At 37.3% G+C, this 21,102-nt stretch overlaps 2 long non-coding RNA genes across 3 annotated transcripts; one reads left to right on the forward strand and one right to left on the reverse strand.

Annotated features, from left to right (window-relative positions):
• Positions 1–1,351: 1,351 nt before the first annotated feature.
• LOC145549173 (uncharacterized) lies at positions 1,352–2,655 on the forward strand. Its single transcript, XR_014085153.1, has 2 exons — positions 1,352–1,780; positions 1,852–2,655. It is a non-coding gene; the product is annotated as an uncharacterized LOC145549173 (long non-coding RNA).
• Positions 2,656–6,776: 4,121 nt separating this feature from the next.
• LOC145549174 (uncharacterized) lies at positions 6,777–8,191 on the reverse strand. Of its 2 annotated transcripts, none has more exons than XR_014085155.1 (3): positions 7,967–8,191; positions 7,361–7,475; positions 6,777–7,263 (listed from the first exon to the last, which is right to left on the reverse strand). It is a non-coding gene; the product is annotated as an uncharacterized LOC145549174 (long non-coding RNA). The 2 variants fall into 2 exon arrangements; XR_014085154.1 differs by having other exon boundaries at positions 6,777–7,266.
• Positions 8,192–21,102: the final 12,911 nt, after the last annotated feature.

Genomic DNA, 21,102 nt, shown 5'->3' on the forward strand with positions numbered 1-21,102 from the left:
TGTGTTTTCTGGAAAAGACAGGTTCCTGCTGGTTAACTGTCATTGGACTGGGAGGAAAAGAAGCAAATTGTTCAATGTCTTTATGTACCACCGTTAGTCAAAGTTAGTTTCTTCAGTGCTCTCTGGCTCCGTGTCCCTGTTGCTAGGTCTTTAACACTGTAGCTGGATCACTAATGAGAAACTTTCCTCCCACACCTTCCACTGGTTGGGATCATAACAGATTCAGTTTCAGACCCACGGTGACTCACGTCTCCACCAGTTCTTTATCTCTCAGTCATCTCCAAACCTTTTACCGTCCCAACACTTTTACTCAAATCAACTCTCTTTAAACTTGATTTATTCCCTTTTCCCTTTAATTCCTCTAGTTTGTCATCCTGTTCCTTGAAATACTTCTGTCCTTTTTTTTCAGCAGTTTGCAATTGAACCAACCAAGAACTGTCAGAAACAAAAAAATGCAGTTTTTTTGCAAACTTTACAGACAAAGGGAATCCTTTTCAATGATGTTAAAGCATCGTATCTAGGCAGGATGCAGAGGAAGAAGGCCTTGTAGTCTTAAGGAATGAAAATCTGCTTGAAACGTCACGAGTTGTTGTGTGGGAGAGAGTAAGGTAGGAGGGGGTTAAAAAGCAGTAAAAAAAGAGGGATGGAGGTGAAAGATGTAGCTGGAGGCTCTAGGGAAGTGTTAAGTACCAGATAAAAGGGATGTTTGGTTTTGCTACAGTAGATATGAATCCTCACTTGGAAAAGTTCAAATTAGGTTTCTATGGTGTGGTTAGAGAGGAAATATGAGTAAATGACAGGAACAGTAAATATACTAAAAACATCTCAAGAGCTCATTATTGGACCAAAATAATCAACTGAAATGCAAAATCTCCAAAACGCTGATTGTTTGACAGTTTGTTTTTTTTCATCAAAAACTGATGTTGGGCTACATAATTCAAGTTTTAGAAAATAACTGGTGTTTTCCATGACGTTGTGATTAATGAGACCAAATACATGAGTATATATAAATATAAATGTGAAAATTTTTTAATGCTCTTAGTCATGCAGTTAGTAAAACTTCTGTTAGCTTGTTTTTGCACGGGACCTATGTTTGACGTGTTGTATACTGTACCCCTTTCTGCTTTGAGATGATCCCTCTCTTAATTTTATGTAAACAAGGACTAAGACGACAGTGATGCAACAATAAATATCTTGAAGTAAGCGTTGTGCTGCTTGTCTTTTTTTCTTCGTTGCACCAGAATCAGAACAACTGTTTTTCTGAAACGGTTAGAAATACCCACAAATCACAATTTCAGCTAAAACTCAAAGCAAACCAGAACAGTGTTCTCTGGCATCTATTTCTGCTGTCTGATGGCCACAGTTACCGCAGTTGCTGGAGGTTTTTGTTGTTCAGTGTCCCAAGTGTAACCCAGTGTTAAAAACACAAGTAAAATGAATAGATATTGATTTAATATCTCATTCCACAACGAGATTAAAAAGTACTTAAGTTTAAAAAAAAAAAAAGAATATGTTTGTAAATATGTTCATAAATATTGATTAAAAAGTGCTAAAAATCTTTTAAACCTGTGAAATATACCTTTAATGATTGCTTTTAGTGACATTTTAAACAACCAATAACTGGCACAGTCTGATTTGACATCAGCCAATCAGGTTGATTGTCCCGCCCCTTTAACTGCAGCGCTGAGATTTAGCTCAGATTGTGTCTAATTCCCTTGAGAGCTGACGGTTGTCCCGTAAATTGCCTAGAAGATTATGCTTTGAAGAATCCTGGAAATTGGTAAGACAATGTTAAATTAGTATCGCAGAATTCATAATTCAAAATAGTGAATCTGGGTTTTTTAAAATTAGATCTCCAAAAGCTTCTGTTCTAAAAGCTGACGTCCGGAAAAAATCCCTGGTAGTTGTGTAGCATTGAAGCATCGGTTAGTAATCGCACGCGCTCAGCCGTTGGCCAGTAAATTTGCTAAAAATTGGCTAAAATACCTAATAACTGTTCAAATTTAATAAAAAATGTAATTGTATTGTAAACTTTATATCATTATTATTGTGTATGTTGTATTTGTCTTATGTAAATTTACTTCTTTTTCCATTAGTACGTTTTAATATTTCTACATTAATGTCATGGTGCTGTAATGTGCTCTTATAGGACAGAGCTAATGCGGGTTTCTAATCCACATTTTGAATGTTAGATTTAGTGTTATAAATTTACTTTGGCACTTTTAGATTGAAATTTGAATTATTGAATTGCTTTGTTGATATTAGCATCCTGAATTTTAAGATGCTTTACTTTGACCTTCTTCCAGGTCAGGTTTTTTTTCTTATGGTGCACTTTTGAAACATTGTGCCAGAGACATCAAGATCACCCTTACAAGAACTTGGATGGTGAGCCCCAGCCCAGAGGACCAAGTGAACTGGTAGACGGTGACCTGACTGGTCACCAGCCGTGAAACAACAAAAAAATATTTCACAGACACATTGGAAAGACTAAACAAACTTTGAAAGAACATTTGACAGACATCAAAAAGACTGTGTTATTTTTTTATTTAATTTTTTTTAAAGCGTGTAATTTTTGTTTATTTGTACAATGTGGATCCACAAATGTTGATTATATTAAATTCTACTTTTTAAAATTAAATTCTACTTTTTTATATACATTGTGTGCTCTCCTCTGTTCACACTAGGCTCCCCCGAATTTAGAATCTCCTGGTCAGGCCCAACTTCCTTATACTTTTGTAGTGTTGGTTTTAGTAAGGTAAATTAACTTAACTTGCCATCTACTATTAAAGGTATTTAAAGTAACCCTTCTTGTGGGTTACACAAGGGTCACTGACAAAGACGCGATGCACACATACTTAAGATCAATTTCTATCTGTTGTGTCCCACTAGCCTGGAAAAAACCAGCTCCTTGAGTTACGCTATGCTTCATACACAGAATCTAGACCCTCGCCTATTGAGAAATGATTGCCTAATGGAGGTGTGAACTTCAAGTTTCAAAGAATTAGATTACGATACATAATTGCTGGCGTTTGGCCGTGACATATAAAATGTGCCATCTCGATCATGAAGGAATCTACGCAATGAAGCTTACCGGAAAATACAAACCATCCTAAAATAGAAATGCCAAGTCAAATGGCATCTTTACCAGCAATAAAATGTCTTAAAACATTCTTCTTGGTTCAACTTTAATTTCTCAATGCTTGGAGAAGTGGCCAACACAGACTGAAAGATTTTGTTTACTGCAGGGTTAGTGAACGAAGCTACAAGTAGGTTATAACCCTAAAGGAAGCCAGAAAATCAATATCATTGTTCACAACTTCTCCTTCTGTTTGCCGATTGGCCCGGTTGAAATTCTACTGGAGAAACCATGGTCAATGGGAGAGATCTCAGACAGAGCACTGAAGGGAGATGCGAATCAAGCTGAATTGCATGGAAAGGCATTTGCCCAGCTAGTCTTCCACATCGGGTTGATGGGGCAACAGGTCCAGAAGGGAACCACACGCATCTCTCCCAGTCCAGACTGGACACATAGACCATCTTCATCAGTTCATTTTAAATCCTGAATCGTATTAAAAAACAATCTAATATTAATAATAATGCCGTCTGATGGAGACATAAAAGAGAAGCTACTATTCTTCTAAAAACAGATTTAAACATTTGTTTGCCAGTTGGTTTAATAGTTAAAATACAAGAAAAGTGAAAAACCAACAGACTCATAACCAGTTTACAGGAAAGCATAGAAATTGACTCATTTATCTCCTTCCTGGCTATCAGCAATATGGGCTGCTGACGCTGTGCTGCTGTTGGTGTCGAGCTCAGTTACACAAAAAAAAGCTGGAAGACATTACGTTCTGTCTATTGTTTACATTTCCGCACCGTACAGAACAAATGTGTTCGAGTGGGTTGTTTACAACCCATCAAGTATGGAGCGGCAGCGTCATTTCTTTGGGATCATCCTTTATTCTATTTTTATGCTAACGTGTTAAGTTATTAAACTAAAATTATTTATTTGTAGCTCTTTTCCAAGCAGGCAAAATTTCTTGTCACAATTTACAACAGCAGCAGCAGCAAATGTTTGTCAGTTACATTTAATTTTTTTTGAAGATATTTTTAGTCAAGTATAATTCAAAATTTTAAACCCGATAGAATGATGAAAAACCCTACTTAAATTAATGATTTTAACATAACATTGTCAATCTAAACTTAATATTCAGCCATTAAAATCCGTGGTTTTAATCCCTAGCCTCCTGAAATTTACCCTTCTGAAGTCCGTCATGGCGCCTCGAATGATTAAGTGATGGAGTTGCAAAGGGTTAATAGTTTGAGACATGCAGAACTGATTTGACTGTTTCCATAGCAATGATCAGAAGCAAGATATTCCCCCAGAACTACAGTGAGCTCATTGTAGCTATGACCTCATCAATGACATAGATCAAAGAACATCTGAGGTTATGAATGCTTGGGTCTCAAAACAGGAGGTTATATCCAAGTATCTCTTTTAGCAATAGCACCGTGTTTGACATTTTCATAATGCAACACATCGGATTTACAACAATGTTTTTTCCCCTGACATTTGGAGCAGGGTATTTGATCACAACGGGAGTGAGAAAGCTTTTTAACAAGGTACTGCCTGGGATCACTTTCGACATAAGCAGTTACAAGGACGAGAATGAGTATGACGAATTTGATCAGTACCTTTTCAAGCCTTCCCCAACTGTCCAGCAAGCTGCCCCGGCTGGGGCAGAACAGACGTCCTCGGCTGAGGACGTCTGTTCTGACAATAAAGGGCAGACGTCCTCGGCTGAGGGCGTCTGTTCTGACAATAAAGGGCAGACGTCCTCGGCTGAGGGCGTCTGCTCTAAACAATTAACTGGCATATTGAAGAAAGGGGAAGGAAAAAGGAAAACTCACCGCGTTGATTTTGTGGATCCGCCAGAGACTTTTTGTCCGTCTTGGTGTCCGTCTTGTTGTTCGTCATCTTGACGGACAACAAGATGGACATCAGGGGGAGCTGATTTTTAGAATGGCAGAGAACTTAGCCAGATAGCACATCACAGCAAGCTGACCCAGGCGGCTTGCTGTGATGGGGTCTACACCAGGAGAGACCCCGGTAGAAGGGAACGATGTATCCAAAATTTCTAAAGAGCAGACTTCCTCGGGCAAGAAAAAAGGACTTATGTGTGCAATTCGCCGATCAGCACAAAGATAGAAATTCATAGTGGGAGTTTTCAGTCAGCTCTGTCTGACGAAAAAGCAGTTTGGAGCGGAAAGGAAAAAGACAAAACTAGAAGAGAAGAGGAAAGACGGATCTGCTGTATGAGCTGAATATTACAGTGTTTGCAGCGATTCTTCTGTTCATCGATAGAGAAAATTCATCAGAGATCGTCTGACTGCCGCTGCTGGATAAATATTCAACATCACTAAGTAGTAGTAAAAAAGAAAACAGATCGACCATCAACTCAGAAATCCGGGATCATAGAGCCGTTAGCGGTTGAGATTCGTTAGCCACTAACGGTCTCACCTCACTTTGCGAGGAAAAAGACAACAATCAAGAGAAGTTTTTTCTGAGTTGAATATTTGGACATAGCATTAAGAGACGGAAAGATTCTGGTTTAAGCGCAGTGCTAGATGTTTATTCAGTAATTGTTGCTATAATTTTCAGCGAAGGCGGCGGGGAATTCCGGAAAGAACCAACCGTTAAACATTGTATCAAAGAGCCGTTACCCAGACTTGATATTTTTTTTTGTTATTATTAATAAGCGCTCCCCTGAACACAGCGGTGGTTATTTAGTTCATTTTAAACTCCTGCTCTGCTAGTTATTTTGGTAATGGAACCGAAACGCACAGAATTGCGCAGCATCTTGTTGAAACAATAATCACTGACATTATTATTGTTGTTGGGTCATTAATTTGAACACGTTTTGTTGATTTTTTTTGTTGTTCTTTAATAAAGTTACGGACGTGTTGATAAGGAGCCAGAGGAGGACGTGCTGGTCACAGCGTCCTGGTGGTGTTCAGTTTGTCACCTAATGCCGAGACTGAAAACCTTCCGCTGCTCTAGCAAAGCACGTACAGTTCAGAAACAATACACTGCAAAAAGTCCCCTTTCAAAAACAAGAAAAAAAGTACAAAAATAGGGTATAATTTTCTTAAAATAAGAAAAATTATCTGCCAACAGAACAAGAAAATTTATCTTGTCAAGATTTTCTAAAACAAGAAAAAATATCTAACCAAGATAGACCTACAAATATCTTAAAATTAGTGTATTTGTACTTAAAACAAGCCAATTTTACTTATACGAATAAGATATTATTATCTTATTTTAAGAAAAATTATCTCGAGTAAAGAAAATGAATTTCTTGAAATCAGCGTAAATTTTTCTTATTTTAAGAAAAATGTTCTATGTATTAAGAAAATAAATCTCATATATTCTATTTGTATTGGTAAAATTGGCTTGTTTTAAGAACAAATACACTAATTTTAAGATGTTTGGAAAATCTTGACGAGATAAATTTTCTTGTTCTGTTGGCAGATAATTTTTCTTATTTTAAGAAAATTATACTCTATTTTTGTACTTTTTCCCTCTTGTTTTTGAAAGGGGACTTTTTGCAGAGTTATACCTAAAACTAGTTTATTTTTATTGTTGCAAAGGGTTAAAATATATAGCATAAGCATAAGATTTTTGTCTTATGCTAAGACAAAAATCCAAAAATTGATCCTGTGAATACTGGAACAAGAGATGTTATTGGCTTGCTGAAATGAAGACATAAGTTCAATTACTTTTAACATCTTTATTACGTTTAAGTTTCACATAAACACAATAAAACATGACTACTGGTCAGAATTTAAAGTCTGGATGGGCATCTGATTCTGAAACAATCCTGTAAAATGACAGAACAATGACGATCTGACACATCTGCCGCACTCATAAGATGCACTAAGAGTCAAGCAAACCAAATTGTCCAAAGCAAAAAAAAAATCTTGGGATTAGATGTCAACAATAGGAGCTTCCTCCGCAATGAACTTCTTCCAATAAGCCATAGCCTTTTATATGTGGAAGTCTTGCCTCAGTTACGGACGCTGTTCTCAAGACGTCTGTCAGCAGCACAGAGAGGAGTGGCCACAGACAAGCATGCTGAAAGGTGTAGTAGCTGTGATGTCCTCCTTTCAGAAGATCAGGGCAGGCATGGTTCCAATGGCCAGTACAAAGTTGGTTTCACAATCACCACAGAAAAGTGGTCTTGTTCGAAATTGTTGGGTCATCTGCTAATTGGAGCACAGACAGAAAAACAATCACAAAACAAACCACGTTTTAGGGACTAATCAGTGTAATGATGAATCAGTATCATAAATTTCTTACCTCAAGAATGTGAAGGACGCGGCCACTTGCAATTCCCAAAGTTTCTTGTAGATGGTGCAATACGTGATTGACAATGTGTCTGGCATAGGCTTCACCATGGCAACAGTTTGGTTTACTTGAAAAATTAAACAAGTCTTATTTTAGTTTATGTGTTCAATTACAATATTACATGAATTCAAGATGGCAAGAAAGTTATTTTAATTAAATCAAATAAGGACTACTTAAATTCACCAATCAAAAATAGTGTTTAAAATATCCTGGTAACAGTGTGGAATATCTAACCTAGGCTTTTAGACTCATTGCATTTAAGTTTTTAAATTACAGCACATCAAACACCCTCAGTTAGTGAAATACTAGGCGGAATTGGCCTTTAACCATTTCCCGAATCAGAAGCTACGAATGAGAAGCCACCTTAGCTATGTTAAAAACGGAAGCTACCAAGAACTCGTGTCGATATTATTTTTAAGCCACAGCTATTGTGGTTAATAACTGTTCAAAGCTCATATTTACAAGAGCGGCTCTTTAACCGCGGATGAAAATTGGCATTTCACGACATGCTAACTAGCTTCAGTTAGCTTATCTAAGAAAGACAGACTTTAAACTTACCTCTGAGTACAGCAGCTGTAGGGTCTATACACGTAAAAAAGTCCTCCATCTTCATTCATGTCCAACCGAGATTAGAGAATTTGCCAAAAGAAAATCTTATAAAAGTACAGTAGATAAAAGCTTAGTTAGGCTGTTACAACTGAATTAACCGTTAATCAGGGCAGTTAAATGATCTCTGGCGTTGCCGTTAGTGATGTGCGGATTGATATTGAAATATCGATTCTTCCGATACCAGAACTTAATTCTTTAAAATCTATTGTCAGATCCAAGGATCAATACTTTCAACATTAATTTGAGATAATGTAGATTAACTAGAGTACATTAGAAAGTATCTAAATTATTGAGATCTTGCCTAAATGAAACGTTGTTAATGGGAACTACTTTTTCATCCGCCTGGTAAGTACGTAATGCCCAAGCGCAGCGTGCTGCTGACGCTCACTCACTCAGAAATGAACATGTTGACAGATTATAAAAAAAAGTGACATGGAGCTATTTCAGCTGTCAATTTATAGTAGTTTTAATAATTAAACAAGGATGTATTTAGTAGGGTTATTACTTTACTAATTTTCTTTTTTTTAGTTTGCAACTCGATTTTCACATGTTTTGTATATTTCAGCTGAATTAAAATAGTTTATAGTAAACGAGATTGTTCTCAATGTACTTCTGAGTTTAAAATGAGTGCATCAGAGTACATTGTGTTCTTTTTATGAAGCCAAGATATGGATTACATTTATTTTTTATTTAATTAAGAAACAAATTAACTGTCTTTGCACAAAGTATGGGATCTGTATTGCCAATACCAGCTTAAATTTTACTCGGTATTGGATCGGAAAGAAAATCTGTTGTATCGAACATTAATACTATCTCACTGACATTTTGGGCGCTTTCCCATTTGGATTGTATGATGTCATAATTAAATCAAACAAGGACTACTTGTTATTGTTAGTTTGAACAATAAAATATTGTTCAAACTAATATTAGTAACTTATAAAGTAAGAATTTGAAATATAAACCAAAAGTTAAAATATTTATCATGACATTGAGCTAATCAATATTGTTGATTCTAATCTCATTGTGTGGAATACCAGCCATCAATAGAAATTTCATGACATGTCAGTAAGAGGTCCCACATCTTGCATCAAGAAGATTAGATTAAGAAGGTCCTTAGCAGATGGAAACATGCCAAGAATTATCTTGATATATAAACTGATATTGTCTCTGAAATTGTTGTGTAAAATGTCCATCCATCCATCCATTTTCTTGCACTCTTGTCCCTTAGTGGGGTCTGGAGGGTTGCTGGTGCCTATCTCCAGCTAACGTTCCAGGCGAGAGGCCGGGTCACCCTGGACAGGTCGCCAGTCTGTCACAGGGCAATACAGAGACACACAGGACACACAACCATGCCCACACACACACTCACACCTAGGGGCAATTTAGAGAGACTAATTAACCTGACAGTTATGCTTTTGGACTGTGGGAGGAAACCGGAGTACCCGGAGAAAACCCACGCATGCACAGGGAGAACATGCAAACTCCATGCAGAAAGACCGGGGCCGGGAATCAAACCCAGAACCTAACCCATCTCAGTCTCCCATGAATTAAGTGCTCATGTAAGATGTATTTTCCTTATTGGAAATCGTGCTAAACTAACCAGGTTAATGTTGAACACAGCACAGTGCTGTCTGTCATTGTTTTTGTTGCTTAAATTGGGATAAAAATTTAAGAATTAAGCAAATATTTCGTAAATGCTTATTTTTATTAGATGTCCAGGCAGAAAGGCAGAAAATACATAGGTTTTCCTTTGGACAGAGGAAGAAGCTAGCCAGTTCCCTTAAAATGTAACATAATGTGGCACTCAACATGGAATTAAAAGACAGAACAGTCCACAACGCAAACCTGGCTGTATCGAACAATGTCCCGAAATAAATCCTAAAAAGTATTTAAGTAAAATAAGCTTACTTATTTTACTTAAATAAAAAGATGAGAGCTCTGTTGAGAAACAAGATGGATGTGAAAGATTATAAAACTTTTCTGAAGTTCTGAAACTTTTCACGAGTATACAATTTGTTCACAAATGTTTCCAACATTTGGAAACAAATAAAGGAACAGCTCTAATCTCTAATCTATCAAATATTATTTATTACCTTCACTCTGCTGTGGGAGACAGAACTTTAATAACAACTGAGAGAAAAAAAACATTGCTACAGTATTTAAACAGAATTCACTGAGATGTAGGATAAAAGGATAAAAAGAGCAAAAGTTTCTGGTAAATAGGTAGCTGATGATGGTAGAACATTGTGTTTTGAGTGTAGTGTGAGGCCAGGACATCTGGGGAACATTATGTAAAACTACAGCTGGGCTTATTTCACCTTTTACAGATAATCTGCTCTTTTCAATCACAGCTGCAGTAAACCCCAGCAATTTCTAGCTTCAAAGGTTTTTTTTTACTAATATAATCCCAATCATCCTGCATAATACATCCACTTCTTAGGTGAGCATTAGCTTTGAAGATTTTTTTTTTCTTTTGACGCAATACTAAGAAAGGGGAGAGTTTCAGGGGGTTCAGTTAATAAAACTGAATGCGTCCCTTTGATATTTGTTAATGCTGAGAGTCAAGGTGATGACCACAGTTTGGTTTTCTCATGTTTTACATTATGGGTTATAACTAACGGCTCTTAAAACCAAAAGTACTTTCATTTGATCAAGCTGTTTCTAATCAGCCTTGTTAAGCTGAAGCTAATAAATGTTATATTTTAATGGCTGAGTTTTCAAACTGCAATTACAGAAATGAATTTGCTTAATGGAAACATGGCAATTTCTAAAAAACAAAAACAAACAAAAAAAAGTTTTATAAAAGAGTTTTATAAAATGTGTATCAAATTAGTTTATTTCACAAAAATGCAATGGAAAATTTTTTTGCTCCACACTAGTCATGTGATCAACAAGCGGATGTTATTACTGGCGGAAAAGACGACAGGAAGTGGTTGGAGGATGTTGGCATGGCATGTTTTTTTGACGACTTATAGCGTGAATAAATTAATTTAAGTGTGATTTTAATTGCTTTTCTCATTTGGGAGAAACACAACAATTGCACATTGTGGTTGATTTTTTTTCATATAGACAAAATGTTGACAATGTTTTTTGAGCAATTATAATGGAAACGCTGATAATTAAGTGACAGCTAATTTCTGCAGCTTCTATCCAAGATGAAGATATTTGAATGTTATAAAAACAAAAATAGAAGTAAAACATTCTAAGATTCCACAAAAATTCAAGTTCCTTCTATTTGTTTCTTTGCAAAGGATTTCAGTGCAAAGAGGTCTGAGTCCCAGATGTCCCTCATTAGCTGCAGTGCAAGACTGGCAGAGTAGAAATGACATGACAGCAACACATCAACATTATTGATCTATGGCAACACATTGTAATTTCAAGTCTGTCTGCCAAAAGCAACATGTAAAAACGAAGCAGGTGCTCATTACATAAGCACACAGAAGTGAGTAAGAGCAAAAGTATGCTGACAAAACAGCAAATTCTGCTCAAACGGGCATTGGCCACAGACTTGGTATGAATGTCTGACTTACTATCCCTTCGTACTATCAGCTGATCCACGTCCATAACTCTACAGGTTGACATTCCGGCAGCAAATTCTTTTTAAACGCTCCGGTGGGTTCGGAAACGAAGTACAGGCTGACGGAAGCAGGAGAACGTACAGAATAAAGTTTGTGTTTGTTGTGATTAAGATGAGTCCTGTAAGTGTTTTTACAAGTTATCCTGGTTGGAATCGTGTCTGCAGTGATGAGAAAAAGCATTTGCCTTGTAGATAGACTGAAGTCCATCACTTCCTAATCACATGGGCTATGATTGGTCCAGCCCAGAATCAATGGTGAAAATCAGAAGTAGAAAAGAAAAAATAGATGCCACTATAAGCCCAGTGGCAACGGCCCTGTATGCCCAACTGCCAGTCCAGCAAAGCCTCATACAGATTTCTTCTACTTTAGCTTTTTTGTGGCTGCAGCATTTCAGCTCGTCAAACTAATTTAAAATTTTGATCAAAACAGCCTAAACATATACAAAGCCAAGTTTTCAAAAATGATTATTTCATTTATTTTAAACCAAAATATTAACACTGTTCAAAACTCAACCATGAAAAAGAGAGGGTTTGTTGTAGAGTTTCAAGTTCAAAACTTCTTACCAAAATGTGTGAAAAATCCCTGGATGGATTAACATTTAAGATGCTTAAATTTGTATATTATTCCCTAAGACTTTAAAATAAATTTTGATTTTTTTTTTATTGCTTTTAATTTACAGTTTGTTTTTATAATCATAAGCATTTTGTACAAAACCTGTGTTCAAAATAAACCACAATAAAATCCAGTGTGAGTTAGCACAACTCTGCAAAGAACAGTGAGACAAATTTCCTTTACGGTGATGTAAACGACTTTTCCACGTATTGCAAAGTCTTGGCTCAATTACTTTTTAAGCTTAAAAACTTCTGTTTGTATTTACATCACCTAAATGAAAAATACCTTTTTACATAATTGTGTTCAAACACTCCCTAAGCTGAACTGTGGTGTTTCCATAAAAGCCAGTAGCTGCAGCAGTAATTGGCCAGATGACTCCAGGAAGTTTGAAGTTTTAGCGCCGTCAGCTAAGTAAATGTCAACAGAGCTGCTGCTGATTTCTGCAATTACTCACTGAAAGGTCTCCACTGTTGCGACAGCTTTCTGTTTCATCAGCCGTATACAAATTCAGATGACGGCGGTGAACGCTCCTCTCTCAAAGCGAATGCACGGCGGCGTGGTTCAGGTTCTGAGCCTTTCTCGACTCGTTATTGATCCGTGTGAGTTCCTCATCCTGATCGCCTCATCACGACCAAATCACGGAGGCACACACCCTTGAATCACTTTGAGAAAATGGAGAAAATATAGACTTCACGTCCCAGAGCTGGGTTTATTTAATCTAACATTAAAGTAATCAAGTTGGAAATTAATATTAAACTGTCTGCAGTGATGATGACTCCCAAATATCTTGCCTCATTTCCTCTTTGTTTCCAGTTTCCACACAGCCCCACTAAATTGCCAGATAGTTCATTCCTGCAACTACTTCAAACTTTCCTCAGCAATTAAATGGCTGTTTGTGTACACAGATGAAAATGATTCTAAAATTAAGCCACAATAAGGCTTTTTTTTCTCAGTTACTTTAATGTATGTTAATGTGAAAAGTAGAATTCTGAAAGCAGCTGGTTGCACTACATTTTATTTAGATATCAGATTAAAAATTACCCTTTTTTATTTTTGCTTTAATATACTAGAGCTTAAGCAGCTTAAGCAATGAAGCATTTTTTTATATTGGGACTTCTAATGTATGTTTTATGGTAACTGTTTTATTATCTCACTTGCTCAGGACAACAGAAGGAAATTAGCTTAAGCTAACTTTGGTGAAAATTATTTTTTATTTAAGTTTTTGCACATTGTTACTGTTGTAAATAAACAAATAAAATGAATTGAAGGCGGAATGGCTGATTTTTCACAGTTTCAAAAATGTAGGACCAACTAATGTGACGGGATTAAGGAACTGACATAACAAGCGGCTAACAACTAGCAAACAGGCTTTTCTTAGCCTGTTTGCTAACAGGCTAGCATATTCCAAGCCAAACCTCTTCCAGTTATTTTATTTTTTAAAGAAATGTATTTCATGAGTCCCAACAAGAACTTTATTTGTTGTCATTTTTAACATGAATGTTGGAGGTCATGCTGCCCTAGACAGGAAGTTGACATTGTTTGTGATTTTACCCATATCAGAAACTGCTATTGGTTAGCGGGTACAACTTCTGTTGGGCTTGTTTTGTTTTACTCATTGCTCAGTGTGACTGAAAGCCTTGGGTCAAATTTGACCAGTAAATGCCCAGTAATGGAATTTTGTCCTTTCAAAAATGATTTTCCAGATGGTCTCACAAGTGGAACCCATCAATTTTTCAAAAACTATTTGTATAGTGGAGAAAACTGGCGGCAGAACACACCTGCTTAGGAATCCATGCCCAGGAATATGACTCTTGATCCCATTTCATCAGATCTTCAGTCGACACAGGTGCCAACTAGCCTCTGGCCAGGCCAGTAAAATATATTTTATGTTTTCCTCTAACGACTAATGACCCAACAAGTCCTGAATTGCCGGAGCTCAGCAGGTTTCAATTAAATTAGAAACGCTGTCATGAGATGCAGTTCTCTTGAGAGGAAAAAGACAACAAGTAAACTATGATTACTTTCCTAAATGCAAAACCATTACTGATGAATACGCTTCACATCTGTAACATTACCTTTTAATGACCACGATGAATTTGAAACCTAACCAGATGTTTCACAGTGTGCGAGGGGATACGAATGGCAAACAGCAAATGTCAGAGACTCCACTGAGGGTAGAGAGCAGAATAAAATTCACCTGCTGAAAAGCAGCTAATGCTGAGCTACAGGTCCTGACCCGGATAAAACAGGCAACGATGAAATAAGATTAACAACATTTTTGTTAGGGATTTATGCTCCAAAACAAATAATAAAAACAGATTGAAACTTGTTAATATTTAATTTCTGAATGATTCAAAAAAACTCCTCTTTGTGTCTGTAATGAATGAACCAGTTTACAATGCCTTCCCGTTGTCCAATCGTTCATTATATCATCACACTAAATAGGGTGTAGATGGTTTTTTCTTTTCGTCACTCTGGCCATTTTTATATCGAGAACTGATTTTTTAAAATCCACATTTAAAACCTTTATTCAATAAATATATATATGTATACATATATATATATATACATATATATATATATATATATATATATATATATATATATATATATATATATATATATATATATATATATATATATATATATTGTGTTGCTCAAAAAAGGGAACACTCAAATAACACATCCTAGATCTGAATGAATGAAATATTCTCATTGAATACTTTGTTCAGTACAAAGTTGAATGTGCTGACGAAATTGATTGTCAATCAGTGTTGCTTCCTAAGTGGACAGTTTGATTTCACAGAAGTTTGATTTATTGTGTTGTTTAAGTGTTCCCTTTATTTTATATATATATATATATATATATATATATATATATATATATATATATATATATATATATATATAAATTCCCTTCTCACCCTCCGCGGGTGGTCTGTTTCATCCTCTGAGCTTGGGTCGTCTACCAGAGGCCTGGGAGCTTGAGGGTTCTGCGCAGTATCTTGGCTGTGCCTAGAACTGCACATTTCTGGACTGAGATGTCTGATGTTGTTCCTGGGATCTGTTTGAGCCACTGCTCCAGTTTGGGGGTGACTGCCCCGAGGGCCCCGATGACCACAGGCACCACTGTGGTCTTCACCTTCCAGGTCTTTTCCAGTTCCTCCCTGAGGCCCTGGTATTTCTCCAATTTCTCATGCTCCTTTTTCCTGATGTTGTAGTCACTTGGTATTGCTACATCCACCACAACGGCTTTCCTCTGTTCTTTATCCACCACCACAATGTCCGGTTGGTTCGCCATTACCATCTTGTCTGTCTGGATCTGGAAGTCCCACAGGATCTTAGCTCGGTCATTCTCCACCACTTTTGGGGGTGTTCCCCACTTTGATCTCGGGGCTTCCAGTCCATATTCTGCACAGATGTTCCTGTACACTATGCCCGCCGTCGTTCCATGTACGCTTTCCCTGCCAAAGGGAAAGCGTACATGGAAAGCGTACACACATATATATATATATATATACAACCTTAAATGTAAGATATAAATTAAAGTTACAGAGACAAAGTGTGGTCAGTGAATTAAAATAACAGAATGGAAATTATTTTATTTTATTTTAATCTATTTTCAGTCAGAAGTGTCCTTGTAATATTTGAGATAGATTTATTTTTTTGTTGAAGGCTTGCTGTAATAACGAGACAGTATTTTTTTTAATTAGAGGTCTTGCAAAGTCTTCAGAAGCAGCATTTTTACTTCTTGTGCTTTTGCTGAAAAATAGTTTCACAGAAAAAAACTAAATAAAGAAATAAATAACTAACTACCATCCGATGTCACAGTGGAGGCGATGACCTGCCAGGTCTGCAGTTGATCTACACATTTCTATTTTCAGAGGACGGACTGAGCAGAGCTGCATGAGATGATTGAGATGTTATAAGCTAACCTGTTTTAAAACCTTCTGTTTTTATATTCTGGGTTATCAAAAGAGAATACAATTGTAAAATCTTTCAAAACCGTGAATCGTTTTTGATTTACTCTACAGCTTTGAAGCCACCCTTATCTCATAAAATTCAAATAAAGCAGGTCAAAGTTTGGGCCTTTAATGTGACAAACAGGGAGAAACTTAAAGGAGCTGTGTGTGTGCGTGTTTGCGGGTGTGTGTGTGTGTTCGGAGAAGCCGCTGAACATCTGACCCGTGAAAACGATCAGCGGCTTACTTTGCGGACCTGGATAAAAGCCCAAAGAAGCCGAACCTCCATAAATCTGCTTCACCTCTACTCCTCTGTCCTCCTCTTTACCTGCATTCAATAACTTCACTTAAAATAGCTGGACATAAACACCGGCAGTGGGCAGCAGCACCGTTCCCCTGAGGACGCTCTGACCGAACGCCCTCTAAAAGGAGGCTGAGCAGCATCCATCATGGCGACGGTTTAAAATATACAGTGAATAAAACAACCACAACAACGCAGGTCATCAATCAAAACTGGACTTAGCTTCAGGTCAAAACTCAACCTGTCAGAAAATGATTTTCTCCCGTCGGGATAAAATATTATTTTATAGCATAAAAGATAAAACGGTAGGAGGAATATTAATGTTCTTTGACTTTCTAGGACAGATTGAAGACGAATTGTGTTTCTAATTTCTAATACCTGACAAAGTTTAAGTGTAAAACAAATAAGAGTGACTTGTGTAGCAGGATTGGCCAGAAGTTTGAGTTTTTGCTCTCTGATCTTTTGTTCTGATAAATCTTTACAGATTGTCTCAAGAAATATCTTATGAGCTACAAATGTACACACTTTGTTATGATCTGTTGCAACCATAATTCATATCCAGACACCAGCATCTGGTAGAGTTCCTGAGGAATCTTACCTAGCTCACTCCTCCTGAGCAGAGGCCTTTACTTCATGAATATTACTGGGTTTGTGTTCTGCATCCGGCCCGTTTCAAACCCAACCAAGTATTTTCTGTCGGGTTCAAGCAAGGTGACTGTGATGGCCAGTCTAATGTCTCCCAGGGCTTCTTCTTCTTCCCAAGCCAGTTTCTTGGTGGACTTCGAGATATGTTTAAGCTGAGTGTCCTCAGCTGTTTGGCTGAAGGTCCAAGCCTCGGATTCCTCGCAGGCAACATGAAATTCTCCGTTGTAAATTCTTCATACTTAGCTGAATCCCTCCCTCCTTAAAAAGTCTTAAACTCATGTATCTAAAATTAAGGCCTTAAAATAAAAACAAAACTTGGTCTTAAATACTTTAATCACAGGCCTTAAATTTTGTTGCGGCAGGACTATTTAATCTTGATTATGCGTTTTTAGTTTTGTTTTCTTGCGGGACTTTTCTGTCAGGGAAAAGTTTGAGTTGCGCACAGAGGTTTTTATTTCTAGTATACCCCTGCTAGCTGGCTAGCTTTTACTTGCGTCTGTTATGGGTGGGTGCAAATTTATCAACAGTTTTCTGGATGATCCTTGTCTTCGCCATTCGCTGGCTTCTGTTGCTAACCTGATGCTAGGTGAATTCTGTACAAAAAAGCTCAACACTATAGGGGTTAAAGCTACAGAGAGGCACAAACAGACCACAGAAATGTCTGTTTTGACATGGCAGGGCTAAAACTCTCCAGAAAACTAATCATCTCTTCAAAGAACAGAGTCCACAACACTGTTTTGCTTATTTACACAGCTGTGAGCAAACAGGAGCTGACCTTTATGGTTCGCAAGAGTTGGTAGCGGTGGACATCTTGGAGTTCAGACATGGAGTCAGTCAGAGTTTAGCATGAAATCTCAGTGGTTGTTGTCACCAGTTCTTGCTACAGGTCATTCTTGGTCAGTCGAAGGTTGTATCTACCAAGGGTAGCACAGATAGTTATAAGGTTTAGGGGGCAGTTACTTTTTTGGTTAGGACCAGGGTCATTTGGAAACTCTTTTATATTTTACTCAGCTTATGTGGTTAAGAAACAAAGAAATTGTAAGGGAGTAAATACTTCTCTCTATATTGGCTAAACACCAGTCCTTGTTGTTGAAACAATCTCTGGGTGAAACGCTTGTCAACACAAAGGTCCTTGAATTTCAGTGACTTCAGTGGAAAATCCTTGCCGACGGCCCGAGCAGGATATCGATCAGTGACTCTGCTGATTGAGTAGCTGATGAAAGCAGTGTAGGCAGGTGAGCAGAATGATGGATTTGGGGTTTAGGGGCTGATCAGTGACATGGTGTTTGATTTAGATAAAAACCAAAGTGCTGGGGTCGATGTGCGATATTCAGTCAGGCGTGTGAGCATTAAGCTCCTTTCAGACGTGTCATGCCAACCTTTCCGTTCGCCGATGCTTAATGCATGTGTGCCTTGGTGCTTTTCCCTGTCAGAGCTGACAGCTAGACCCAGATACATTTACACATCTCTCTGCTGCAGCATCATTCCGAATTGCTCATGTGGCTTTAAAAGCTGGTTTCAGTTTGGACCTTCTATACTTTGGTATTTGGTACTTTGGAATTTGTGTTTGGTATTTGCGTACTCTGTTACACACATACCAAAAAGACTCAATGAAGTTTGAGAATACAATGTGACAAGTTTTTGGTGGTATGAAAACCTTGAAAGGCACTGTAGAACAATTTCACTGAACGTTGTTCATAAGACTATGAAGTCTTAAACGAATGGCCTCACAGCTCAGCTCCAACAAAGTTCTGCTTTGACTAATAACATATTTGTACCTCATTGGATATAAATTGTGGCGGTCTGAGCGGTATAAAAGCTGCTCTGAGCTCATCTAAAGACTTCTTTTGATCAGCCTGCCTGTGGATATGACACTTATTACACTAATCATCAGGCTGTCTGTCAGCCTTCAGCCACGTCTACTAAATCTGAGAAAAAACTCTGCTGCTTTAAATCACCAGAACATCAATATACTGAGCCAGAAAATTAAAGAAATTTAGGCTTAAATTTTTTTTTATGTTTATAAAAATAATAAAAATCGTGAAAATTAAAACTCAGAATAGGCTGAGTGACCTTCGCTGATGAGTGAAGGTCACAGGTGGGCAGCACTTGATGTTTGGTGGTAAAGGGGTTTAATTTCTACATTCAAACAAACTGTTAATCAGACCGTTTTGTAGAATATTTACCAGTGCAGCTCAAAAAATTTGAATATTGCATGAAAATGCAATATTTTTGGTCAGTCATCTCTGAAAGTGAAACTTATGGACACCGTTTTCTAACTAGACCACTTCTGAAGACAACTGGATGCACTATACATGTATTTTTGCCATATTTTATCTTCCTTTCATTTCACATTTGTGTTTTTACTGAAGTTTTGTGGTTGTGATGGCATTCAATTAAATAAAATAAAATAAGATGAGGGGTATAAACACCTTTGCACAAACAAAAATTCTCAACAGAGACAGAAAAGCGTGTAGCTAACTCAGTACCTTGCTGTTTTTGTGGGCAACTAACACACTTAACTGGTGTGTTAGTTAGCGTGTTAGCTGGTGTGTAGCTAACACAGTACCTTACTATTTTTTGTGGGCAACTAACATACTAACTATGTTAGTTGCCCACAATATCGAACAGATATCTGTTGTATATCTGTTCGATATACAACAGATTTTCTTTCCGATCCAATACCGATCGGAAAGCTAGTACACAGGTTTCCACAGTCACTACTAGAGTTGTAGCGCTCTGAAGGGTTTCTCTCAGCTGGTGATATACAATATAATTTGGTGAAACAGTGGATGACAGACATACGAGGTGCTGACATGTCAGCAAACGAACAGGTTGAATGGCCCATTGATGTCACCTGCTGCGGTTATTTAACATAAAAATGCTTTGAATGTAAATAAAGTCTGACTGTCCTACGTGACTCTGAGCGAGGATTTAATCAGCTGCTGTTAGCGCCTTTTGTGTCAATGCTACGGAAAGATAACATCTGATCATTCACTGGCACGGGGAAAACAAGTTCTTTCCATTGCAGGATGCCTTTCTCAGCAGACAGGTGTAGGAAATCTAAAACAGTATACTGCAAAAACTGAAATCTTAGTAAGATGAAATATCTTAAATTAAGAAGATTTTTCTTGTTTTCTTTCTGACAAGATAATTTTTCTCACCAAGAGGGATTTATGTTAGAATATTTTTCTTATTTTAAGTGTTTTTGTACTTATCTCAGTAAGATATAAAAGCTTAATATTAAGAAAATATTACTTATTATGAGTAAATATGTTCTAGAATCTAGAATATCAATATTTACCAATCAAACTTCAAGTCTAGAACTTATTTTATATAAATAAAAATTTCTTATTTCAAGCACAGAAAGCAAAATCACATACTTAATGAAATGTCTTCAGATAATTAAAACAGACTATGTCCAAATGGAATCTTTTGTGTTATTGTCAATGAAAAATAAAAAACCCCATGAACTTATATTCTTGTATAAGTTGGCAGAGTGTACTGGAAATTATAATTTAATATTTAAACGATTGACATTTAACACGGTGCACAGTGGCGCAGTTGGTAGAGCTGTTGCCTTGCAGCAAGAAGGTTCTGGGTTTGATTCCCGGCCCCGGTCTTTCTGCATGGAGTTTGCATGTTCTCCCTGTGCATGTGTGGGTTTTCTCGGGGTACTCCGGTTTCCTCCCACAGTCCAAAAACATGACTGTTAGGTTAATTGGCCTCACCAAATTGCCCCTAGGTGTGAGTGTGTGTGTGTGCATGGTTGTGTGTCCTGTGTGTCTCTGTGTTGCCCTGTGACAGACTGGCGACCTGTCCAGGGTGACCCGGCCTCTCGCCTGGAACGTTAGCTGGAGATGGGCACCAGCAACCCTCCCGACCCCACTAAGGGACAAGGGTGCAAGAAAATGGATGGATGGATGGACATTTTACACAACAATTTCAGAGACAATATCAGTTTATATATCAAGATAATTCTTGGCA

This window comes from Poecilia reticulata, chromosome 19 (assembly GCF_904066995.2).
Source record: "Poecilia reticulata chromosome 19, P_reticulata-male-v2, whole genome shotgun sequence".
Lineage (NCBI taxonomy): Eukaryota > Metazoa > Chordata > Actinopteri > Cyprinodontiformes > Poeciliidae > Poecilia > Poecilia reticulata.